Genomic DNA, 26,801 nt, shown 5'->3' with positions numbered 1-26,801 from the left:
AAGGGGGGGAGAGAAATAGGGAAAAAGGGAAGTCGTGGAAAAAGACTTGACGTGCAGTCTATTAGTGGACAGAGAGAGGCATGTGGCAAGATTGTCTTGCAGGGGTCTGGTATCGTTTAGAACGCACACACTTCGGTTTTCCCCATTTCTCTTCTTCCTCGGGACGTTTTCGCCAGAACGTTTCACTTCGTAGCCACACGGATAATTTTCTTTCTTTTCGGCGAACGAGCTGAGGCGAAGATAAAGAAACACTTACTTGGACGCGCTCGCTGATTTATCATTTGGTTCAACCTGTCACGGGGAACGTCGCGCGACAAAGGGAACAATTTTTAACTTTGTTTGCTCGACGCTCAGACCTAAAAGTTCGAACGGACAGGTAGGAAGAAAGAAATCTGACGTCAATGTGGACAATGTCCTCCCAAAGGTTCTTTTATTAAAAACAATGATAAATATCGTTTCGGTCTTTTACGGATAATATTTGCCCGTTAAAAATAGATAGCTAATTGAGGGAGAAAAACACGGACGTTTGTCCATTATCGAACTCGTTTCGAGTTCCTAAAATAAACAAAGCTGGGAAGATTGGTCTAGGAAAACAAATTTTCTACTCGTAGTTATCTTTATTCGTAGGTAGCATCGTGGTTCCATTGCTTTCAAGAAAATGAATTCAGATATGAACGCGATGTAATCTATTTTTGATGCACCGAGGGTCCCCGTCGGAAAGTTGCCCCGAGGTGGATAGGGGGTGGGAAAAGGGGGCGCAATTACCGGTGCTAATGTAGTTAAAAAGTGATTAGACCAACCCTTCCGTGCGCCAAATGTGCACTGCGGTATGAAATAGTCGCAGTTCCGATATTAACGTGTGGTCGGTCATAAATAATCGCGTCGTAATCTAAAAACGTTCTACCGGGTCAATAAATGTTACATATTTGATAGGCAATAACAAATAAGGGGAAACAGGAGTGGAAGGAACGTTTGTACCCAAATATCGGCGTCGAATCGTATGAATAAATTACATCAGAATTCCTTCTTGAGGATTATTACCATCATATAATTCACAATTCGACCATATTCTCGAGATTTCTCCCCAACTTCTTACGATCTCTTCATTGCCATCATTCTATGGATATTTTACAAATTGATGGAGTCCACGCTGTGAAAATCGTGCTATTTCGTCTGAATTTTGTCGCGTAAATGGAACCGCGTCGCGACAACTGTGATTCGACCACCGGGGGGCGCCGGATAATGAGCTCGAAGGGATGAAACTTAAAATGGAAAGAATACAAACGACAAACAAACGACAAACAAATTACCTGCGAGAAAGTAATTCGGATGATGGCTTCTTTCGAAGATAGGTTCGACCTTCGGAAAGAAAATGGACGTTGAAATTGTTTTCCAACTAAAAAAAAAAAAAAAATACCGTTGGCGTAGCTTGTCGAAGAAGAGAACGGAATATTTATTTATTCGGAAAGTTCGTTTAAGTTACGAAATGCATCTACGTTCAACTACGTCATCACCGGTTTACGATGGTCATTTTAATTCGCTTCCTCCAGGATGAAAGTGTTCGGCGAGCGTTAATTTACGAACAACTCGCCAGAAGGCAGTATAAAACAATTAAAAAGAAATTTATTACGCTGTAAACTCTTGGCCGTAGACTGCATCTTTGCAACTTTCACGAGTTACCCGGTTTAATTATTTCGAAATCGCGTAATCCACGTGTTTCCGCGTTGCGCTTAAAGTGTACGATATTTTACAATCCTTTAGAAAGCACATAACACCGTAGAATCACTATTATCTCAATTACGACTCCCCCACCCTTGTACATATGTATATTTATATATATATATATATATATATATATATATATATATATGTATACCGTTCGTGTATTTTGCTCGATTCTTTGCACCCTGTAATTTTAGACGCATTGTATCTTATTTCCATTTTAAAAAGGAGAACTAACACGATATCCCGACGAAGGAACGAGGATATTCAGACAAAGATACATTTGGATAATGGGATTTTTTTACGACAGAACTTGAACCGTAATTTTCACGCGGAACACCCAACAAGTCGGGGCGAACACGCCGAGAAACAGAAAGAACTACCCTCGAACCGTGTCACGCGCGTAACGACGTAAGAACGAGGGTGCGCCAACCCCTTCAATCGCCGAGAACAAACGAGGCGCACGCATAATTTTTATCATGCTTTCAGACTACGTGCCCTCGACCGCGCGGTTGCAATTTTCTAACATTTGGGCATTGCATAATGAAGACGAGCGTGTTTCGCGGGACCGAGCACAATGCTAGGAAGAAGCAAATGTACAAAAGGACGTCTCGCCGCGTATTTCAACCTTTCTGCTAATGTTTCCTCGCGGCAGGTTACGTACGACGTACCTACGTTTCATCGCAATAGCGTAGAGATCTAATATTTTCACGTTTCGGTGTTTAGGTATTTATTAGAGAAACCGAGCTCTCCGATTAATTTCGTTTACGCGTTTAAATTCGTCGGAACAACGATTCGAGGCTGATTTCGTTAACAGACAGGGGAAAACCACTGGTGGTTCAACCCCTTACTCGTCGCGACTTTTACGAGCTGGACGAAAAACAGGGACACCTTTACGATCGTAGATGGTAACAGCAAGTTGCTCTCCAGCCACCCCTTGCAGAGTTTTAAGCGCGCCCATTAAACGAGATGTCCCCGCACGGACGGTATCTGCTTGCTGGGCGTTGTCGAAATTCTCGCGTCACGAATTATTAAATAACGAGCGGCAAATTATCCGTCGACCACGGGCCGCGCTTATTTTTCCCCCTTTGCTTCTCGCGAGTCTGCCTTCCCACTAATGGTACTCGCGACTCGTTGCACGAAACAACGTCGTAGCTTCGCCGTGTTCGCGAGGAGTTTAATAGTCGTTGGTTCTTCACGCACTCGCTGCTAAGTACATTCAGCGAAACGTTCAATGGGAATGAAGCACGCCATCGCGCCGATGGCGTATTCTTATTGCGTAGCTCGCATGGCGCGTTAAGATTCCGAATAACTCGTAAATCTGGTTTCTGCGGGGAAAATAACGTTGTTCGTTCTAAGAGGCTCTTTCTCCGTTTCAAACGAACCGCGTGTTGTAAATACGTAGAGAAAAATGACAGCGGGTAAGATGGTAGCGAGCAAGGTTACGTTAAACACAGTCTCGAATCCTCGTTCTACGCCAATGCCGGTTAGTTCGACCCTTTCCATCGACAGGGCGACCTCTCTTCCTTCGAATTCACCTACTACCTACCTTCTCTCTCCAGCCGTTCGTTCCTACGTGCCGCTACAATACGCGTGTACACGCACGCGTTCGCTCGCGCTACCACTCGCACATACGTCCTCCTAATATCGTGTGCACGGACACGCGCAGCTGGTTTCGTGTGTTCGCTTCCAAGGGAAACCGAAGCACTACCCTTAATGACTCTGACGACAACCTACCGGCTCCGCACTTACTTCGCCTCCCTTTATTTATAGACGCGAAGGTGAGGCAGACAGAAGAGGCTGGGAGAATTGTCGGTGGTCGTAGGACGAACGACTCGGCAACGAGCTCTCCGGAGGAAAAGCACCTTCGAACCCGGGCGCGGTCACTCGTACGAGAAAATGAAAAATGTCCATCCCTTTGGGGATATCTGTCCACGGCACGCGACACCTGCCCCGATAGAATCGGCAATAAAGATTCGCCGGCTATTCGTCGACAGATATGGCCGTTGATAAAAGTGAACGGCTGACCGTGTGCGATCGGTATGGTCGACGAGAGACCGTTTGATTCCACCCGATTTCGTCCATGTTTCACGCTACTGGATCTGACTCCATTCCGGCTAGGCGATGTTAACGTCTCTTCCAATGACTCGTATCAACGATTCGTGGTAAGCGGAACTTTCGAGTATTCGTTCTTTTTTCTTTTTCTTTTTTTTTTTTTCAAGTCTTCGTACAATCAAGTTAATTTCTAATTACGGAAAATAAATTTCAACGACGTAATAAACGTAGATATTAGATCCTCTAAAGCGATCACGATAGGGCGAGGGACACGTTTCCGTTTTCAGTGGCAGATATCCCGTAACGATTTCTTTACAACGGGAAATTGCTTTTTATTACCATTTGGCCAGCGTTAAAACGAAGAGGGATAGTCACCCCCTGTTACTCCATCAAGAGAAACCCTCTCGAGTTTCGCGATCTAATCGGTCTACATTCTTGTAATACAAGCGATAAGAGATAACGGTCACGTAGTTTCTACTGATTTCTCCGTCACTTTGTGATATCGGGAATGACGAAAGCCTCGTGTGTATCGCGGACGAAAGGAAAAGGGGGAGAACGAGACGGTGGCCGGTTAACGCTTTCGTGCGATGCACGACGACTTATCTTTTCATCGATTCCTTGTTAAATGTCAAGTCGTTTCGCTTTTACGAGTCGCGCTCGCTAATGAACATCACGTAACCGGCCGTGCCGAGTCGATACGCTGTTCGACGTCGACGTGTACCCTCCTCCGCGGCTGCACGCCACGTCATATTTTCGCTCGGACAGACCGAACGACACGATGATGGATAGACACCGCGATTTTTCCGGCTATTCGCTAAGGAAACCACTTATCCCTATGCGTTTCTCAGGTTTCTACTATACACGTGTTACATAAATTCCAATTTTAACGCATGGTAAAGAATAACTCGATTTTTATACGCGGCCCGACGAAATATATTCTGTCATAAACCTAATCGTTAATATAAAGTACAGAATGATCGATACAACAAAGAATAATATTCTTGTGCGTGTAGTACGAGTAGAGATTACGATGTAATAATTAATCATTTAATGGGGCAGTTGATCGGAGGACAGTTGCGACGCATATCCGGCAGACATAATGAAAATTAGGAGTGCTTCGACACGGTGTTCGTCAAGCACGAGAGCGTTACGACCGCTTCTGGATTACACGGACCGGAAGTGACCGTCTCAGTCGGTCCACCGGGAGAACAAGGCACCAGGAGTAAACTTAATTAATAGAATAAATTTCACCGGTACCGTAATCCCGCGTACATTTACCTTCTTGCGAGCGAAAGCAAAGGATGGGAAGGGTTGACGGTGTGGAGGAAGGGGGTGTGACACGGAGCAAATGTGGAATTCCCGGGGTGATTTACGTAAGTGGCCACGATCAAGACTAACGAGAGCTAATGTCAGATGCTTCTTGCACCGTGGCTCGGTCTCGACTATCACGACGAACAAAGAAGCTACCTTCGTCCCGTCTTTTTAATTGCACCGGACCGCTTCCAGTAGAAATAGGTGACATCAATGGCTACTGAGTTCCCTGATATTTCCTCGATTAATTTGTCGCAATCTGCCAGCGCTCTAAACGTATTACCAAGCTTATCTTACGGTGTCCAATAAAATATCGTTTAAAATCTGTATATATTCGGTATATATATCTGTATATATAAAATCTGTGTATATTCGGAAACCTTAAAATACGACGAAACTAAAATCCCATGAAATACGGTTGCAGTGAGTAGCGTACACCGTAACGCTAACGATACTCTATCGAACTTTGTTGTTTTCTTGCGTTCCAATTTGGAGGAAATTATTGGTGAAAACGTATCCATATTTGAAGGATTAAATTCCATTCCAAAATTTTGTCTTTTTTCTTTCTCTATTCGCCAGACTCAACCCTCTAAATTTACTAACTGTCGGCAAACTACTGTCCAAATACTGCTGTGCAGAGATCTGCGAGAAAATAACGAACCAATGACTCGAAATTTACAATCCAGCTCTCTGAAACTCGTCATCTGATCCATAAACCAATCCGGAAGATAGAAACCGTCGTAGAGCGTTGTGGAAACGCGTTAGCGGGCGTCGTTAATCGTAACGAGCCGGTGTTCGACGACGAGCGTGTTTTCCATCGGGTGATAATCGAGCGCTAATTGGGTGGTGCGGGGCGAAAGAGCGGAGCGGAGGTTGCAGGAATTCGGCGCCAGCAAAATTTCCGAAAATTTATGGCGTCGTGTTCCCACGAATTTCGAGAGCCAGTCGAGAAACATCTTAACGAGGGGTCGGGCTATCGGCGGCCGGATATGCGTTCTACTTCCGGCGGGATGGGGTGAAACCGGTGCAGCCACGTTAGCCCGCAGAATTACTGCTCGACAATGATGCTCCTCCTCGTTGACGTTACACGGACCAAACTTTACCCAGCACGGCGGCACACCTGCAATAACCATGGCATTCCCTTTAGTCATTGCGAGATGCACCGGAGCAACCGGTATACTTCGATAATTGGGCTTTGGCATACAAGATCCTTGCCAGAAAACAACGGACGACGACCATTTCCGCCACAAAATGTCCACACATTTGTATGTCTTCTCGTTGACAGTCTGCACTCTGGATACTTCGATCTTTCAACGAATAGAGTAGTTTATTCGTGGTGCAAAGCGAACCAAGATATTGTAGTTTCCAACGTTCAACGAAACGCATATTTCGAGTAGAAAGGTCGATACCAAAATTTTTCTTTGATAAGCGACGACGACGAATGTAATTTTTAAGAAATATATTTATCGAGATAAATTGCGTTGAAACGTGTTTTGACGCGATGTCTTTGATATTTTGGAACTGAGGTTAAGAAAAGCGATAAAGTTTTGACTTTGTCGGAGGAGTGGTTGCGAAGTTTCTTCGCAGCATCGGTTAACGAATAAAGGCATGTTTGCGGAGTAGACAACATTTAAGAGCAAACAATCTTGTTATATAGGCCACCGAGTTGGCGGTATGAGTTTGGTTTATCGCGTAAGAAAACGGTGAAGTTGGCCGAAGATTCGACGCTGCACGAATGTTCCATAGATCCAACTTGTAATTTTCGAAACTTCTTAGAGTATAATTGTAAAGTATCAGTTATGAAAACCTGTTGGTTATTTTTATGGGAAACAGCGTTGATTGCAGGTGCGAATTCTTCGTATCCAACCGCGGTATGTTAATCGCGAAATATAAAATTAAAATTGCCAGAAATCGATGGAAAAATAGCACGTACGGGGATTCCGCTGGAAATTGCCCGGCGAAACTGTCCGGAAAACGCATTTGTCATTATTCCAGGCCCGTTGCGGAGATCGTGTATTTTAAATAATGCGCGAGACGTGCATCGCATAATACCAGACGAAATTGCAACTGGAATTTTCACGCGTGTTCCCGCTACTGGTCAATAAAACACAATTACTCATTGCACGTAATTGCCGCGTACTCGTTAAACCCGTAACCGTTTTACAAACTATCGGCGTGTTCGTTTGATTTCGTAGACGTGACGCGAGGACGAGAAGAATAGGAGAGAAAAGAAAACAGCCAGGAAAGTTTCACGAGCGAAAAATATACGGGCGAACGTCTGAACGAGAGGAACGAAAGAAGAAAATCGTTCGAGGCAGTTCGATCATGAATTTACCGAGAAATTTATTCCCGCCAGTTTCATCCGCCGCAACCGCGAAAAACCTTTAAACTTCTCGCTTCTCTTCGTTACACCCGCCATTTCTCATTTTCCATTGCAAACGTGTCTGCCGCAAATAGTTGCCGCATGATGAACTGTTGTTCGCGTTTCGCCTGCGATCGAAAGAAACGTTGAAGAACTACCATGGACCAATTAGCGTATCAATTGCTAATAGAATTAAAATTACACGAATCTTGAACCGTCCTCCACGAATTCTCCGAGATGTTCCAATGTATCTACGCGAACAACGAGGCTGCTGAACGACCAGAATCGACGCGCGTTAAGCGACAAACCTTGATAGTTGCAACGGCAAATTCCTCGAGTACATACGACACGAGACAGAGAGGGAGAGAGAATTATTGCGTCTGTGATAAACGGGCCGGCAGATTACGCGATTATGGAAGTAGGTCTTCTCTGCAGGTGCGGGACGAGGTTTCGCAAGGGTTGCAATCTCGGCGTGGAGGCAAAGTTAGAACCCTACGGACATCGAAAGCGCCGCGGCTAGCTAGTGCAACTCGTTAAAAAGGAACCTAAGGTCTAAAGGGCATTGCTAGGCTGCCTCGAGTGCCGAGTGATTTACGATCGAGCTTCCCGGGGGCAGGAAATTCGTTAGGGGAATCTCTGGATTCGAGATGGGCTCCCGCACGCACCGTGCACGCTGTTCAAGATAATGTTAACGAGTCCGTTGGATAAACGCGCGCTACTCCATGGTTCCTCCTTAATAACTCCATGTCGTGACTTCCTCGTTCGAGTGTCTGAATCTTCAACGCGGAGTACCCGACGAGCATCGTCCCGTCGATAAACCACTACGAATTCATCACGCGGTGCCGCGTTGTTCCACGGCAAAAACCCTGCTGATTCGCCAGAGTAATCCTGTCCCGAGGATGCAATTGAACGAACGAGGATGCGTAACGAGGAACGACGGTTTTCTTTCGCGCATCGTCTACACGACGATCTCGGAAACTGGGACGTACGTGGTTCTTTGGTGAAACGAGACTATGCATCTCTTATGGGACACAGTCTGTGCCGAACGAGATGGCGAAATGGAAAGGGAATAGGTTAGAGAAGCAACGATGAGACGTTTCCGAGAATTCGGCGAAAAGATTAGAGATCTTAACGTCCGTTGATAAAAGATCGCAAGCAAACTGGATATCGCGATACAGCCGCGTAAGTGGAACAATTTTGGACAGTGTAGGATATTTCTGTTTACGCGAACGTAGTCTTTCGAAACTGATTTTATCGACGCGCATTGCAAACAGACCAGACGATGATTTATTGCTATCGGGCGTCACGTTTCTTGTTACACGTACAATACTTTGTTACGATGGAAGAAAAATTAATGGATAAAGTCCGTTATTCTTTCCGTTTGATGATGCGTGAAGACACGCGAAGCACCTTCGCGAATGGAGGCTGCGGCTCGAAAGTGGACCGAGCAATTGTACGGCTTAGCGCGCACAACCAAACGAAGATTATTGGAGATTTATTATAGATTGCGCGATACCCTGTTGATCCCACTTACCGGATGATATTCAACCACGATATCTTCATGATTGGTAACCGTTTACGAATCCATTCCCGTTTCGAGCGTGAAACTTCGATTTTCTTCTCCATAGAAAATTACCGCGTATAGTGTCCTACTTAGGAAACTGACATTTTTCCGTATACCTTGAATCCTGGTGGTAATCGAAAATTTGAAGCGATGGCAAACGTAAGATTCCTCTCGCTATTTCTAATTTCTACGGTTACAGCGTGCAGGAACGACAGATCGCCGAAGGTTCGCCGTAGAAATCGTTAATCTTCTGGCGGAATTGCCTCGTTCCTCGTTAGTTTTGCATCGGGCATCGGAATCCGCCTCTCGGTGCTTGCTCCTGGAACGCGCGCGTACACGGAATGCTTCCGTGAGCGCGGAGCTGCGAAGCGACGGAAAGAGATGGAAAGAGAGTAAAACGGTTGGCACGTCCGCCTTGACCGCGCTCGTCCCCCGGAGGACTTGAATTATTTCAATTCTAGCGAAATCGCAGTTTTAACGCGCGGCGCACGATGCACAGGGGAATACACGAGTCGCTTGGTTGCCGATCGCCCCGGGGTACCTCGTGTAAAAGTCCACGCTAAACAGCCCCTTTTACCTGTGTGTTGCGCTCGCACGGGTTTTCGTCTTCCTACACGTTATACGGCCGCGAGTGATTAATAACATCTTAGCGCGCGTTAAACGTTCATGCTTCTTCAGATTAGCCCGGGCAAAAATTGCCAAGTTTGAATGGCCGCGCATGCTCGCGGCCACCAAACGAAATAAATCACTTTGGGAAAGGAAGGGCCCGGTGCGTTCCAGCGAGGGCGCTGTTTCGTTCGCATCCTCCTCCTTTCTTCTCCCTCTTCTTCTTCGTCCTCTTCTTCTCCTTCGTTTTCGTCTCCTTCCTTCCCGACCTCGTCGTTGTCCTCTTCTTTCTTTCTCTCTCTCTCTCTCTATCCTTTTTTTCTTTTTTTTTTACCAGCCGCGTGGCCTGAGTTATGGCAAATAAAAGAACTCTGGCCAGAGGGCCGTCGCTCGAACATCGTACGCGCCCGTAAATATTACTTTTTGCTACGCACGCGTGACGTCCTCGAGAAAATCCGCCACTTAAACGGTCGCGGGGTAGCACGACCATGCGAAAAATTCTGCTCCGTGGACCCCTACCACGCGTTCCCTTTTCAGTCGTTTCTTGTACGAAGAAAGCGACACGCGGATGATTACACGGGTGAAAGTGTACCCGGTGTAATGGGAAAAATCTGTCTTCCTACAAGAACCTCCTACTCGCGGTGTCGGCCGCTGTGATTCATAAGTTTGAAGTTAGTCGGTACGGTATAAGCTTCGGTTTATGGCTAAGTTTTCTTTACCTCGTTCCATTGCAAAGCGGTTCTATAGCCTTGCATAGGATTTTTGGCAGATTTTCTAAAGGCTATATTCACGAAGCACGAGTATCGAGCAACATGATATAGAGTCCAGGGAATAATGTTTTATCGAGCTATTGCTCGAGTTTATTTATGCCCGACCGTTATAGGGGGGAAACTCGAATTGCTTATGAATCCATCTAATAAAACTTTGTGATATTCATAAAACGAGATAAGAGACTCTTTATGTGACGACTACACAGGCAAATATCGTAACCTCTAGCGAGATGAATGAAATAACCTCTCACCTCTGTGGTCACGAAAATTAACGATTTCGTTTTAATGCACACGGTTCGAACGGTTATATACGAGCCATTTTCCTTCCGACGATGAATCCAACCATGAACAAAATCAGCCAACCGACGCGTAAAAGGGAACCATGATAAAATAACGCGCGTTCGAGTGTAATGAAATTTGTAGATTCGACAGATCCGATTCGACGTGATTACTTATTAATAATCTGTAATTTCGTTCGATAAAAGTGGATCGTGTCGAAACGCGTAGGGACCCAGCCGAATCCATACGAACCATATAACAATATCGCGTTCGAATTGAAAATCATTACTTCGCTACGGTTATCAGCAGTTTCGAGCAAATTACGCTAAATCGTCGGCATGCATCGGATGATTTTAACGTCATTATCAAACGTGGAAATGCTTAGCGCACCAACGTATAGGGTGGGGGCTAGCGACGGGATCGGTTCGAATTGCGTAATTAATTATTAGCCCCTGCTAACTTAATGCGAGCGGCAGCGTTGCATCGAAATTGCGAAATAAGTCATTAAATCCGACAAAAGGGTGAATATTTCGAAAATATCGCGTTACCCTATATCGATGTACAGAATAAATCTTCGACGAGTGGATTCTTGCGACTTCCAGTATAAATACGATCGAATAACCGTTACGCTATATCGGCAAATGCATAGCTTAAAAGCTAATCGTTCGTACGAGAAATTTATCTACTCGTTGTTACAATCGTCGATTTAACCATCATCGCTATCGTTAGATCGTAGAGGATTCGCAATGGTGCGCGTTAAATTACTTAGCTTCGGTATATTTCGCTTTAATTCGTATTTTATAAAACCATCGATATTATTTATCACGTAAGTGTACTATACCGTGTAGATGATTATAATTAAAGCAGTACAATGAAAAGTAAGTAGATTTATACACGCATAATTATGTCCGTTTCTCGATAAAAACCAGCATTAATTACGTCAGGAATTAATAATCGTTTCATTAATCGTGTTTAATAATTACAAAGTCGACAAATCTGAAACTCGTCGCCGATAGTTCTCCAGGTTAAGCAATCTGGCTCGAACCTAATGTAAAATCTCGTAGTGAGTAACGATCCAACGACGCGAATTAACACTGTCAAACGGAAGAAACTGTTCGAATAACTACCCCAATCGAAACGATGGGATAACTATCCCGATCGTGATCGTCGAATAACCAACACCTGCGACAGCAACCAACGACATCGATTGCACGACTGTCGTTTGTCAAAGTCGTCGGATGATTTACTGAAAAATCGATGGCTCCGAGTTATCACCGTGCCGCGATTTAAGTAACGTCAGGCGACAGAAGGAAATACGCGCGGAAGGCAACGGCGATAGTCGTAGAAACGCGAGTGTCCCGGTTATTGCCAAGCGCAGTTAGTTACTATAATACGGTCGTACGCTTATAAACGCAAGCTGTGACATCGAAATGGAGCGTACAGGGCATTCTTAGCGAGGATCGTTCGCCTCGTTGCTCGAGTTCGAGCTACGAGCCACGAGGTTACACTCGCGCCGTCTGGAAGCAATCCAAAAGTAGGTATTACAATTTATGAACGAGTTCAAGCGCGAGGGGTATCTCCCTCGAGGATCGTCCCGACTATCTTACGCGGCGCGTAAAGTCCGCATTGTCTGGGAACGAGCGGAACGAACGCGTGCGCGCATGGTGCCAGGAACGCGTCTTCTACGAACGTGTTCCCACTCGCGGAGTGCTTCTCTTTCCACGAACGCTCGAGCTAGCTGAGAATGGAGATTCAAATACTCCGGCAATCGCGTATCTTATGGAAGATTTACGTAATTCGCTGATTACCAAGAAACAAACGAGCGGAAACTGATTCTTGAATTGGTCATAATGGCGATTGTGTTTGTTGTTGGATATGTGAAGCGATTGTTTCGACCAGCGTAGGATTAACTCTTTTTACATTTTTTCTTTTCCAAATACGAATTGTCTGCGGTTATTCGATTAATTCACCGTAGCCAGAGGAAAAACAATTTCGATAAATGGTTAAGGAGACGAATGATCGATCGATGGAGAGTAACGACGCCCATAATCTCGAGATTAAGACACGCGTCGCTTATCGTCGTTATCGTGATCGGATATCATTCGAGTTATTATCTATCTATAAATGCATACGTTGTTGCGTTCGTTATCCTGGAGCCTACGCAATCCACCTGGTTGCCCAATGCCTTGACCATACGATTCTTTCAGAAAGAAAACTCTTCCAACCTCCGGCAACCATTAATTCGCCATTCTGTCGAACGTTGAACAACTATCGTATATAACTGGATCGTTTAAGTACGTACATTTTGCAAACAATTTTACGTTCGATGGTTGAGAGTAAACGATACGCAACGAACAATCGAAGGTGCAACGCCACGTTGTCGCGTTTCGCGGAGGCGGAATGCGTAATCCGGCCGTAGAAGGCTAGGCAAGATGCTTATGAGACGCAAGTCAGGCAAAACCATGCGTCTAAGAATTATTGACGGCGTTTCTTTGCAAGTTTCTGCGGTGACGCGGCATCGAGAGTACGGACCAGTCACGCAAATACGAAGAGAGGCGAGGATCCTCCAGAAATCCGCATCGCGAGGTCTTAGCGGTTGAATAATGTAACGGGCATCGGGCTGAATGATTTAAAAGTAAAAGTCCTGAGCGACGTCACCGAAGAAGGGTAGAAAGCGGGCAGAGAGGGGGCGGCGAGCGTTGGTTCCAGGGGCGAGAAACGAAAAGTTTTATGTTATTCCATGCTGTCGGGAGAAAGGACAGACCCTTTGGGGTGCGAGTAAGAGATTAACATGGAAAGTTCCAGCGTTGCTGAAGTTCGCATTGGGGAAGGGCAAATGAGCCGGCGTCATTCTTTCGCCTGAATGGAAATGGAAAAGCTCCCGGTGCCCGTGGATCGAGAGACAGTGTGTCAGCTTTATTTCCACCTCGAATTCTCAATGTTTTATGGTCCGTCAAAAATTTTTGGTCGCTGAACGCGAAGCTGCTTCTGCTGCCTCCATCGGCAGTATAACGTGTCGCCGTGTTATCGCAAGCGCCAATTTCTCATTCGTGCATTCTACTGTCTGCTTTCAACGACGTAATAGAATATAAATCATACTAACCAGCCATTTCCGTCTCGAACGTTAATCAAGTGCTAGCTAGCGGCTAACTTGAATTTGAAACACTTCTTGCTAAACCTATCTCTTTCCCTTTCCTCTGTGCCTTTCCTTCTTCCCTTCTGTCCCTCTTGAAAAGCGACATGATTTTCCTCGCTCAACTCTGACAACTATACAACACCTCGGTCGATAAATACACTTCGCTAAATCGTTTTGCAAACATTCTCAGCAGAACTGAATACGAGCGTTTCGACGATCATGCATTGCCCGGCCACGGTCAGGAAAAAAAGGAGAACAATTGAATTGTCAACCGTGTCCTCAAGAATGTCGAGTGAAATGCTGGTGGTTGGAACCATTGTGATCGTAATGAACTATTCGCGTTAGAGAAATTATCCCTTTATCCCGACTGGCTGTCACTTCTGGGTCAGCATAGTGTATTACACTTTCCCATTGGACATTAATAACCCATAAATAGCGATCATATATACGCGGCGACCGTTGTAGGACCACCGATACCTAGCTCAGTGGGTACACATGCACACGTGCACGTGTTGCAACGAAGAATTCATTTCACTGACTCGCTTAGGTATAAGGAATGGGGTCCCGACCTCACCGACCGTTTCACGCCTAACACGCCGCGACACAGATACGGCCTTATAATAATAAACATCGCGATTGCTGTGTGCATTGCTTTCGCGGTAGTCACGAGACCACTCCCAAAGTCGTTTGTCGATATCAGACTGTACCGTGTATAGATTAATGATCCCTCTGAATAATGCTTTCCAGACAGGAAGATATTTCCGTAGATACCGGGTATAAAATTGGAATTGTAATAGAGTTAAGTAGTTCCAGAGGAATTATATGGTACTTTGCTAAATTAGGAGTCGCTTGAAAAGTACGAATAATGACCATCGCGATCTACCTCTTAGTTTTTAATTTCTAATCGAGCCACCTGAAATGACCTGTGCGAAGCGAACGAGTAAAAATAGCTATTTGTTATTCTATATTTTGCTCAACATTCATCGTCGCAAAGGTGCATATTATACCAACAAATCTTCAACCCTTTACATATTCGCGTGCATGTTGCAAGCCAAATGACCACAAGAATAATAATCGTAAAGCATTGTAAATTTCATCCTTAAACCCCGTAATAAAACTGTTTCTACTAGTCTCTGTGATAAAAGATACGAAAAGCGGTCGGTCTTATCCTGAAAATTTATTGCCAAGCATAAACCAAAATAATTAGTAGGAAATAAAATAACGATCGACAATAGAGCAAGACTTACCCATCGACGTACTATAGGTACGCACCATAAATCGCTACGATTTAGCCTTTACGGCAGCAAGGTTGCAAATTAGAATGCCTCTGGAAAGCAACGTTCTCTAGCCGAAGACACAGTGATATCTATCGACATTAATCAGACGCGCCGTTCTTTCCAATCCACTTCCACTTATTCTTTCCACTGGCTGTCTAATTTACGATGCAATGAAACACTATCTTATAGTCCCCGCGTTTCTATCGCTATATTATGCTACACTAGTCAACGGATATGCTTTCACTGAGACTATTAAGCGTACTTTACTATCTACCGAGGGTTTTGTCCACGCACGATTATCTCTATTTGTAACGCTATACGATGTTCTAAATAGCTGTTTAAACGCGCTAAATCTACGCCAATTCCTATCTAACCTATTTCGTATTGCTTGATTTGCAGTTAACAATCGGAATGTTATTTATACGAAGAAAAATATTTAACGAAGAAAATTACTCAAATATAATAAAACGAAGGCAGAGATCCGTAATCTTTACCATAATGAAGAATATTGTCCAATAGTTAACACGTTTCTTGTTATCGTAGATGGTGATACTAACGGTGAATTATCTTATTCATCGAACAGTAAACGAATCTAAATCATGTACGATACGACAGACATCGTTAAAGATAACCAATCTCTTATACCGTTAATTTGTTTCAATGTTCGAAAGCAAACAGGTTTTCTTATTAAAGTTCCACTTTGGCCGCAGTTTTCTCGGACTAAGGATACGATCGTCGCTTATCCCACTTCTCCTTCGAATGTTTTCTAACGAAGCTAATATACGATCGTCTACAATCCTATGACGTTATTTGTAAGTTTCCTTCGAAGAACAAATCGGATTTCAATGAAAAAGATACGCTTTTACTCGTTTCTCGTGATGAATTTCGATATCTGGTCGATACGTTGATAATCTCGGTCCATAGATCGAACGAGTCGAGTGCATACGATCTCGTTGACGTTCGAACGACAGTGTTTCTCTAAATGGGTTAATGATCTCTAAATGGAGAACTGTGTCACGAACGTCGAAACGATGGCTGGGCCCGATAGCACGATACACTCGCGATCTCGATTGTGGATCGACGACAAATACGTCTCACCGAACTTTCAATAGATTTTTATCGTGTCACATCGTTACAAGGGGTTCGATTAGACGTCGACGGATGGAATTCAATCGTGTGAGTCCAACTACAGCGACCGTACAGGGTAACTTTTTTTATTACAGAAGCCGGTCATGCGTGCGATACTGCGGGGCATACGTGCTCCATCGAAATGAGTTAAATATTGAAAGAACGTTCGCCAACGGGTTACGAAAAAAAAAAAAAGAAAAAAGATCGCTCGTCGAAAGAAGTACAGGAGGGAAGACTAAATTACAGTTTATCGAACGTTTGTGACGTTCTACGATCCGAGTATGTGCGTAATCGGTTGCAAGTCGATCGATTAAATGTTAAAAATGTGAAGGGAAATAGACGGGAGGATTTCCAAGTGAAACGAGGAACGGCGATCCGTAAAAGTGAACAATTTAACAAGGATCGATAAGGAATTTGTAGGGAATGTTTGCACGTGCAATATTTACAGACAGAATCCTAACTTAATGAGTTGTTTGTATTCATTATACTACGGCGTTATTTATTTCATACGTGCAGCGGACTGAATACAGCATCAAATAATTCATTCCCCGTAGGTAATTGTACGCAAGCAGCCACACGTTGTTGCACGATGAAATAATTCAACGGTAACGTAACGATGATAGTTAGATCGTTTTTAAAGAAAAAAAATATCCGCGCGCAACGATTTACGCAGGAAAATGTAGGAAAAAAGAAGATCCGCTCCGGATGGAAAGTACGGACGATCTCCGTGATACGAGCGGGATTTTTTTTCCGGTAATCGTACCTTCTGAGAATCGTGCTGAGTTCACGGTTTCGTGAGGAAACGTCGTTCCCGCAGCAACGTATCTTTCGATTGCAACGAAACATAATTTTTGCCGGATGCATCGCGCGATACACAACGGCGTGGCCACCGTTTTACCGTCCAGAGTGTCGTAATCGCGTTTTCGCGTGTTACCCTAGCGGATCTGCTCTTTTTTCGAGCGTGCACCTTCGACGATGCGCGCGAAGATAGCACGAGGGCGTAGCGAGGAACGCGCGCCGCTTTCCCCAGGAAGTTTTCAACTCGCGCGTAGAAACCGCAACCACCCAGGAGACGGCTCTCAGCCTTGGTTATCGCCTACCTACGAATTATTCATTGTCGCTTTAGACAATAGAGATTACTTTATCTTTCGACGATGCGAGAGAGAGCCTCTTACGTCACGTACTTTCTCCGTAAACGACGCGTCGGAGGATCGAACCGGACCCGCGTTATCCAATCGTAATTTATACTCTGTCGGAGTTGCCTAATATGTAGACCGTTTCACGACTCGTCGATTGACCTTACGCCAACGATAGTTAAGCGATTGTACACGATAGAGATCGTTTTCTCCCTTTTTACTGTATATGCAGGTGTGCATTGTATCGTGAACTTTGAATTAGAGATACGTAATAAAATAACGTCGACTCTGTGGTCAAATGGTGTTTTCTCTTTAAGTAGAAATAAATTCCTCGTCGAGTCATACGACAGATATTCCATTCGACGCTTTGACACACTAGCCATCCTGTTACCTTTTTTCCATTGCGCATTCCAAACACCCATTCCCGGTACTAAGCATACCAAAATTCAACCGCAAATAGCCGCCGCGTTCGATGAGTCGTATCCGACCAAGTTCGAGCATAAATCACGACCATAAATGCCAAAGTATCGAGACACCGCGCCGGTGTACTCAGGAAACGACGTTAAGCGCGACAGCGTGGCGTTGGGGCGATTGGAAAACTCTTCTCGGGGAATTTTAAACGCCGCGTTACGCCGACGAAAGTGTGTCCCCTTAGGAAACTAGCGGCAATCGCGAAAATATGTGGAAAACGTCGGTACCCGTTTAGTTGGATGCCTGGACGAGAAGAAGTATCGTTTGAACTCAACGATGGAGAAGACGTTGGATAAAAAAGATACGCTGTCGGACTTTCACGTGGTCACGGAACGTCGTACGTGGCTAGCTCAGAGACACAAACTGCTCGCGCATACGTATATGCATATGGCGAGTGCGTTTTCCCAGACACTCCTTGTTCACTTAGCCAAGATCTGATAGCGGCTAACTACAATCGGAGTTTTCTTCGATCGCCGCTATTATTTACTATATAACGTGTAGGCGAGTGTGCGCGCAACTCCGCATGCCGATTGTCGATGTGTGCCGAACAGATTAAACGGATATACAGGTAAGACACGGAGTACAAAATCGAACCGAGCGACCGTACAGCCTCGCGAGGTCAGCATTACGACACGTTGGATCAACCGCATGCCTTTTCAGTTCTGTAAGGCTCATTCATCTTGGAGGCCGGGTCCTGCCTCTCCAATCTCCGCGTGATTATGTATTACATTAATATGTAAGTCGGGCTTGCCCACGTACGTTTATTATATCCATTCGAATATCGACTACGTCACCCTTAATACTCTCTGCTACCCGTCTTCCGACTTTCGACGGACAGCTCGCAGCCAAAAACGGAGCAAACGGCGCACCAGATGATTTTGGATTCCTGCGTGCTTCACGCGTCTCCTTGATACGCGGTAGATTGTATTAGTAAGGTGTAGACGGAAACAGTTACAACCGTAGATAGAAGCATGTGAACCGTAACGTAGAACAATGGTCAATATATTCGAGGAAAAATGCTTTTCTAAAATTTGCGAGACTCTCTCTCGCAAACTGTACGCCATCTTCGTCTCAGTCAGTGAGAATATTTTCGTACGGATCCACGGAGAATCTATCTTTCGAGTAACAGACCACATTGAATAGCATCATCCAGTTGCTCACGTTATTTTCTCATTTTCAATTTCCTCGAAGTTACTCGCGCACGGATAAATCCGAGATGCTAAGTAAGATTTACAACAGCGTAGAAGACCAAGCGCAATTGGAGAGATCAGTTAGAAATTAAGACCAGAGAATATTCTCTCTGTCGTATAAAAATATTCGATCGACGTACGTTCTCTGTGAGAGAATCGTACACTGTGAAATTAGTTTTCATTTATTCAATCAAAGGGTTGACGTAATCTTAAATTCAGTTTCTTTAAAACGACCGTAGGCGTTCAAAGACAAGTCGTTCTACCACGTCGGGTCTGGTCTCTCCGCGTTATTAGCGAGCCTCGAATAAATTAAACATCGCAACGCGACATTGTTTCTCGAAGGAGAAGAAAACGAAAGAAAGAAGAAAAATGAATTTTCGATCGCTTCACGCGGCGGGATATTTATGAAACGAATCCGCGTACACCGCCTCGACTCGGCTACGACCTCGAAAAATACTTTTTAATTCGCAGAGCAAAAGATAGCACGAAATTATCGCAGACGTTAATCAGGATATTGTAAAACGAATTTCGAGCGGGGTAGTTTTTGTAGCAGCTGCGCGCGCCCGTTTCGGAACTGTTAATTATGCCATTTTTCCTGCGCTCGCCATAAATACAATACGGGACCAAAGCGATATGATGCATGGCGCGATACACATAAATATCAGCGGCGCAAAAGCGGCACTACAGCGCAAATATCAGCGGGCCTGTAACTCACGACCCGTGTAGTCGCGGCTAACAAATACTTTTTTTCAGCTATCCACGATTACCAAGGCCGAGTATAAATAATTATCCACTCGACAGGCAATCGTTAACGAGACCTAATGGGGTAGAAAGTAGCGCGGTTATTATTTTCCTCTAAGCCGGCCGTTTCTTCAGCCTCCAATTATCCGATCTTTTAACGATACTTTGCGTTTGCGATACCTATAAGTATATATGAAACATTTGTCTGTCTCATGTGCGTACGCAATAAGACACGTTGAATATCGACGCCTGAATTAATGTGGCAATTTTCCATGCACGCGTCGTGAAACAACGAACCGATCGTCACCGGTTAAATCGATCCTCGATTACGTTTACAAATCGATGGAATCGATCAAATTGAAATGGTCCTTACGGTGACTGATAACTTCTCAAGCTCCCTGATGCTCTCCGCGTTGTACGCTCGTATGACTTTCGAGGTGAACTTGCTGCAATTACCACGATGAATAACGATTTTCGGCGTAGGCGTGCGTACAAACGCCACGAAACGTTGCTTGTAACCGATCACCAGATGAATGCAGGACGTCTGACCCGCGGCTACGAATCGAGGTATTTATAGGCGTGCTGGATCGCAGGTAGATTAAGTAGATAAAGGCCCGATGCGAACCGATTTCGATTGTCTCTCGTGGCCAATACGCGGCCGTTGCCATTGCGTACATTTGGTCGTGGTATGGTTTGTAGGTTGGATGGTGTTGCAAGGCGTTGCACTTGCTGCCGCAACGAGCTTCTTGTCGTAATTTATGTAAGATGGGGCGTAGCTCGTGATATAACCAACGAGTAAAACAGCGTTTCGCGTGTCGAAAGTGTGGGATACCGATTTGTTTGCGAAAATATTGTACGCGAAGTTTGAACGACGCTATAAAAGATCGCGTAAATTTCCCCTACGTTTGTCGTTAGAGTTTCGTAGCTCGCGTGTTAACAGAGTCACAGCGTGCAACAACGTAAAATATTAACGCGCGGAAGGGGTTCAAACGTTTTACAATAAAACGCAGGAACAATGAAATAATCGAGACATACGCTCATAGCGAGTATCGAAAGGCGCGCACGACGTGTATTAAGAAAGCAGGTCCACTACGTAAAAGCCATTGTAAGACAAAATACGTATCGCGAAACACAAGGAGGTCCGTGTATTTATGATCGTGGCACGGCGGCGTACCAAGTGACACACGCTTACAAACCAACTGACGATTTGCAGCTTGTACGCTACCCACGCTGTCTACGGGGCCGCATCGAATATCTATTGTCACGCCATATGTAACCGGTTACGTAGGACTCCGCTCGTTTGATTTTGCTTCTACTCGCGTTACCTACGCGGGCGCGACGAAAAACTTCATCGAACACCGGACAAGGAACAACGTGCATACGAAACAACGAAGCCCGACGGCGTATTTAAACAGGAATCTCATTGAACCGATTTCGCGTCGAACTTGCTATTCCCAGCAGGACAAAAAACTTCACGTTCCGAAGCGTTTCCTTTATTAAATTTTTCCTATTCAAATGAAATTATTTTAAATGCAAATCACCGGCGTGGTCGATTATAAACCGCGGCGAAGATTGTTCAGTTCCACGAAAAGCGGGATTTCGCGCAGAAATGAAACTCTGGGTATCGATTTGAAAAACGATCATTCGTGAGCCACGTTTTACATGTAAATTAACGTAAAACGGAAGCTTTAAAGAGGCGTACGTATGGGCCAATTTGCCGGCAAATTCGACGGCTTCCGCGAAGAAACGGCCGAATTGCCCAGTGTAACGTATTTACTGTTTCACCTCGCTGTAAATCAACGACCATTACGATGTCATTACATCGTGTTACGCGTGTTTATTCCTCGAACGAGTCTCGCGTACAGGCGTGTACGTATACGGAGACTCGTGTGAAAAGCTCACGATAACGCCCACGCGATGTTCGCTCTACGGTAGGTATTGTACTTCGTTTTGCGTTGCTTTCGTGCATCGAATTCACTGTCCGAGAACCAGTCGAGGACTTCATTCCAGATGTACTTCGCGTATTCATCAAATTGACTGGTGACTTCACGAGACAAATACGCCTGGAATGACATCGTGTACGCAGCAAAGCTTCCCTAACCGGTCACGGTTCGCTGCGTTATCTCGTCAATTATCAAGGGAAATATATTTCTAGGGAATTTCAAATATCTCTCTTCTTTATCGAAATATTTGTGGCATGCCAGAGTAGCACTACGAGCTTACTTTACGAAATCAATTACGAGAACTGGTGAAAAGAGAGATGACAGGTTAATGAACCAAGATTCGCGCGTATCCATTACTTGGAATTAACGAAAAAAATTAATCGATAAATAAAATTCCAACACACCGTTGTTGTCCTTCTTTCTTTCTTTCTTTTTTTTTTCTTCGTGGACAAATATCAAAATTGAAATTTCGCCAAAATGCATCGATTACATTTTCCATTTCTGCCGGAAACGGCAGTGCTCTCGCAGCCAACGGCGAACTCGTACCACGTTCGACGTAAACCAGTTCATTTTCTGAATTAAGATAGCTGAACGGTCGGCCCATTCTCGGCTGATAGCCGAGAAGTGGTAGCGGTTTAACAGCATCGATCGGGATAGCGGTACCCGGATCGATTTTACCCGTGGTTGTTTAACAAAACTACAACCACACCGTTCCACGTGCAACGGTGATTTATGGTAATACATCGTGATTGTAGGAAATGAGGGAACGCGGACGGCCGGCGCGTACCGTCTTACATGTATACGCATGGATACGTTGCGGGTCCGGAGGGAACCGCGCGAAGAACAGGCCCAAGTAATAGAAAGATAAAGAAGAGAAAAAGATACATAGCACCGAGCAGATGGGAGATAGGAAAAATACGAGACGCAATTGGCATTCTGTGCCGCGGTGAACAGCACCCACTCGACTCGTGTAACAGGTATACCAAGGTACTAACGTAATTACCGCGTACGTACAGGCCAGGCCGGCGTGTACGTTCTCATAGAAACCGTGCGCGCGCCATGCCTAATCCAATTAAATAGCCAATCAGATAGCTGATACGGCGCGGTTAATTAACGGCACATTCTTATGCATGTAGCCGGCAATCTCGTTAGGTCATATAGACTACGCAGTGTAGGTATATATGGATAGCTGTTTCGGACCTACTTATCATTATACAAGGTATCTCAACCACAATGGTGTCCCATTCGGCTATTGAAGGAACGCGTGAAACGTTTAAACTTCGGTGTATTCGAAGGTGAATATCCAGGACGATAAAGTACCGGGGTTCGCTGGATCTGTTCACGGACGAACGCGAGATCCGTTTTCAGAGTAAGCTCATAAATATGCAGTTTGTTATTCCGCGGGCCGCGGTGCACGTGCCCCTCCGATTTTTTCCACCGCGCCCCCTTTTCTTCGACGCGTTGCGCGAGAGGCGATTGAAAATTCATATGGCTCGAATCTTCAGATGGTCCAAAGACGCCAACCGAAGCGATGTTTATCTTAAACGGATATATCGAAGAAGACTCGAGTCACGTTGCTCTGGGAAGAATAATATTTGATCGTGTTTCTTACGCGTTTTTTGCTTGTAGCATATTTCATAATTTTTTGTCATTATTCCAGTGGTAATTCGAAGAGGCTGAAGATCTTGACAAGTTAAACTCTTTCGATTGGAACCGATACGACGCGAAGTAAGCATTCCATGGCAATTCTTAGGATCGTGTAAATCTTAATTTGCCGGATATAAAAAGTTCGACGATTCAAACTTCTATAGAGCGGAGAAGATACAGCATAGATATACGCGCGGATGTCGTACGAGGCTATCTCCATTTTGCCATTTCGCAGCTAAACGCTTCCACTTTTCTCTAAACATTATCGAAGGTTGATCGAGCTAGCTCTTTCGATGCCAAGGGGCGGTATCTGCAAGAAGCTTTCCACGGGCAATAAATTACTAGACTCGGGCATCGATAGGAAAGATCGGGCCACGTGAACCGGTGAAATCACGGCGCTCGAATCGACAGGGCCGGCTGGTAAAAGATCGACGCGCGGTGGCGACCGCTCGGCTCGAACTAATTATCCGTCCGTAAATGGAATAGAAACGTTACCAAGCGCGTACATAGTCGGCGTGCGGGTTACAGCTGAAACGAGGACGAGACCGAGCTGGCGCGGCACAAAGTTCATGTGAAAGGGGAACCAATGAGCATGAAATATATGGCGAATATACACTCGTCGGCGGAGCACGTCGACGCGACCGCACGCTTAGAGGATATACACGCTGAAGGATACGATCGTCGTACGGCTCTCGTGGTCTTAAAGGAGAACAGAAAACAGTCGAATCGCCTCTAGGCTCGCGAATCTAATAGCCGTCGAGTGTGTCGAACGTCCAAGATTTACCGTGTTCCCGGTTCACCGTTAATCTCACCGTGAAAGATCGATACGCGAAATTTTCTATGTCTCGACGACCCATCCCTGCGGATTGTTGGTATATCGATTAAATGCATATGTTGATGTATCGATTTATACGCAGCTGGTTTTCGTGCGTCGCGTTTCAAAACTTCCTACGAGTATCATTTACTGACGACGATTTTGAAGATGTTGGAGTAAAGAGTGGAAATGGAGGTATCTTCTTCGTAACGTGGTACGATTACCTTCTTGTTGGTCGTAGAATATGACAGCGATGAAGATCGTTAAGGATGATTGCGTTATCAGATGGCTGGATAATTGTAAGAAATAGAGCGCGTCTACTCGATCGACAACTTTTAGAATGTGTAAAAGAAGACGGATAATGTACGACCATTCGCGTGCACGAGTTTCAATCGGATAATTGCGAGAGAGTGGGGACACTCTTTGGTTGGGCTGCAAAGTTGGAGAGCGTAACGCGTGAACGATTCAGCGAAAAACCGAAACAATTTAATGCGGGGGAAGGATCGACAAATTGCTCTTCTTTCGCGATTAAACGGTGCACTTGCATTCCCCTCGAGTATAATCGAGGTTCCTGTTTGGAAAAAAGGCTACTTCGACTTGGCTGGCTGTACCCGCGTGTTTTCGTGCCAGCTCGTCGCCGTGCAATGGAAAAAACCAATTTCCCCTGTGGCGAACGGATGGCTGGAAGTTGCCGTGAGAGGGACAGGGGGAACCGACTGGGGAAAAAAGAGAAGAACGAAACCAGGAAAGAGGGGAAAAAGAAGGAAATTAACGTGCGATTTCCTAGACTCTCTGACCGAGCGTGCCAAAGGGAGCAAACATACCCCAATTTAACACTTTGACTGCGACGCGTTGAGAACGAAACGACGCGACGGAGAAAAAACGACAGCGTGCCGTGTAAACTCGCGCATACGAGAGCGTTGGTTCGAGCACGCATGACACGACGAAAATCAAATATCATTGAACGCGAAAAACCCGAACCTCGTGGCCAGACTCTGACTTACGTTAGATGAGCAGCCGTAAGCGATTTCCTGACATTCACAAAGCCGGGACACGTTTAAGTTGTCAGAAAAATGACGGACTCGTTACAAAACAAGAAACGAACGTTTTGGCTTGTAAAATTAAATTGAAATTAAGTTATTCGGTGGTTAACGCGTGTTCACGGAGATATAATTATAACGAAAACTGTAACACGGTAACTCTATACCTCTACTAGAGCCGTGCAAATTCTCCCACTTTTTCGTTCCTTTATTCAGCTAATTACTCCAAATGGAACTGGAAAATCGTCACACGCTGCTCTTGCTCGTTACAGGAGATCGTCGTATATAAAACGAGATTGACACGTCCAAGTTTCCTGGGGGAGGGGTTTGTCGTTGAAGAGCGTGTCGGCGGTGCCTTTCAATCTCTATCACGAAATATATCGTGACAAATTGAATCGAAGGCGCTGCCAGAAGCCACGAGAGATATCGTTACGAGGTGAATCCGAGCGCTCGCCGCGAGAAGAAGTTTGCCCGTGGTAGAGACCTGCAGGCGGCAAAAGCGAAGGACACCCGTGAGGACGCGCAGGATATTCGCGCGACGGGGTGAAGGTGAGAGACGCGAAGTGAGAACGGGACGAAGGGTGAAAGAAAACCACGTGCAACAACGCCGGCGCAAAATGAGTGCCGACCGGTATATTAATTCTGCATTTAAAGCTGCGGTCAGGGCACGCCGGTCTCGGTGGTCGAGTGGTTACTACGAGTGTAGGTAGAGAACGCAACAATTCAGAGGGGTTCGCCGAGTGTAATGGCTGGTAATTAGAGTGGCATGATAGCAGGCTCCGCGAAACCAGTTATCTCGCTACGTGCATCGTGCATGCCCATACTGAAACCCTCTCCAGAACACAGAGAGCTCTCTCGCTCTCTTCTTCCTGCCTCTCGTCGTCGTCCTCGGCTGCTGCTGACCTCTCCCCGTCTCCTCGGATTCGTCCTTCTTTCCCTCGCACAGCCTGCCTTCTAACCACCGCCTCCGCTGCTCTCCTTCTTTCTTCTTTATCTCGCTATATCCCGCGCGTTCTTCCCGCGAACGGTTCTCGTGATCCACGTTACGGATTGACACGTCAGGGAAAATCCACGGGTAATCGTCGTTCGCCATCGCTTCTGGCCAAAGAAACGCGTTACTCGAAGCACGGGACGCGTGAAAGATAATAGGTCCGACGTGATTGAAGATGATGATAATTACGCGTAGGTTAATCGAATTTTTCCCGTGCGATAATGATCCGCAATTGGAGTCGCCGAGAAACGGGTGAAACCTGATGTGTCTCGCGTGTAATGTCGGCTCTTGGGCGTAGAACGTGGTGCTGTCCAAGGACGATCGTCCCCGAGGAAGAAGTATCATAGCGATCGAAGAATGAAAAAAGAAAAAGGCAAACGGTGGTTCGGGCGAACACGTTTCAGAGGCTCGACTCGCTTCTTCGAGCTTTCTCGTGCGGCCGCTTTGAAAGATCGCGGTATTAAAGCGGACCTTTGCACCCTTATCTAAGTTATTGTAAGTTATTGTGGTAGTTGCTCGAAGGGGATGGCGCAAACTTGTACGTATATCGTGAAGATGGACGAACGTATGCGGATCTACGTCCAACGCTGGACCGAAAAGAAGTCCACGAACGAGACA

General features: G+C 45.4%; 1 long non-coding RNA gene across 10 annotated transcripts in view; it reads right to left on the bottom strand.

Annotated features, from left to right (window-relative positions):
* The window catches only part of LOC138182687 (uncharacterized), a 240,271-nt gene that overhangs the window by 87,178 nt on the left and 126,292 nt on the right, over positions 1–26,801 (bottom strand). For all 10 annotated transcript variants that reach the window (XR_011173857.1, XR_011173855.1, XR_011173850.1 and 7 more), the window contains exon 4: positions 1,311–1,396. This is a non-coding gene — a long non-coding RNA (uncharacterized LOC138182687). The remainder of the gene's footprint in view (positions 1–1,310; positions 1,397–26,801) is intronic.

Source organism: Bombus flavifrons, chromosome 8 (assembly GCF_040668555.2).
Source record: "Bombus flavifrons isolate JBK064 chromosome 8, iyBomFlav1_principal, whole genome shotgun sequence".
In the NCBI taxonomy this organism is placed as follows: Eukaryota; Metazoa; Arthropoda; class Insecta; order Hymenoptera; family Apidae; genus Bombus; species Bombus flavifrons.
This window is presented reverse-complemented; position numbering and strand designations above follow the sequence as displayed.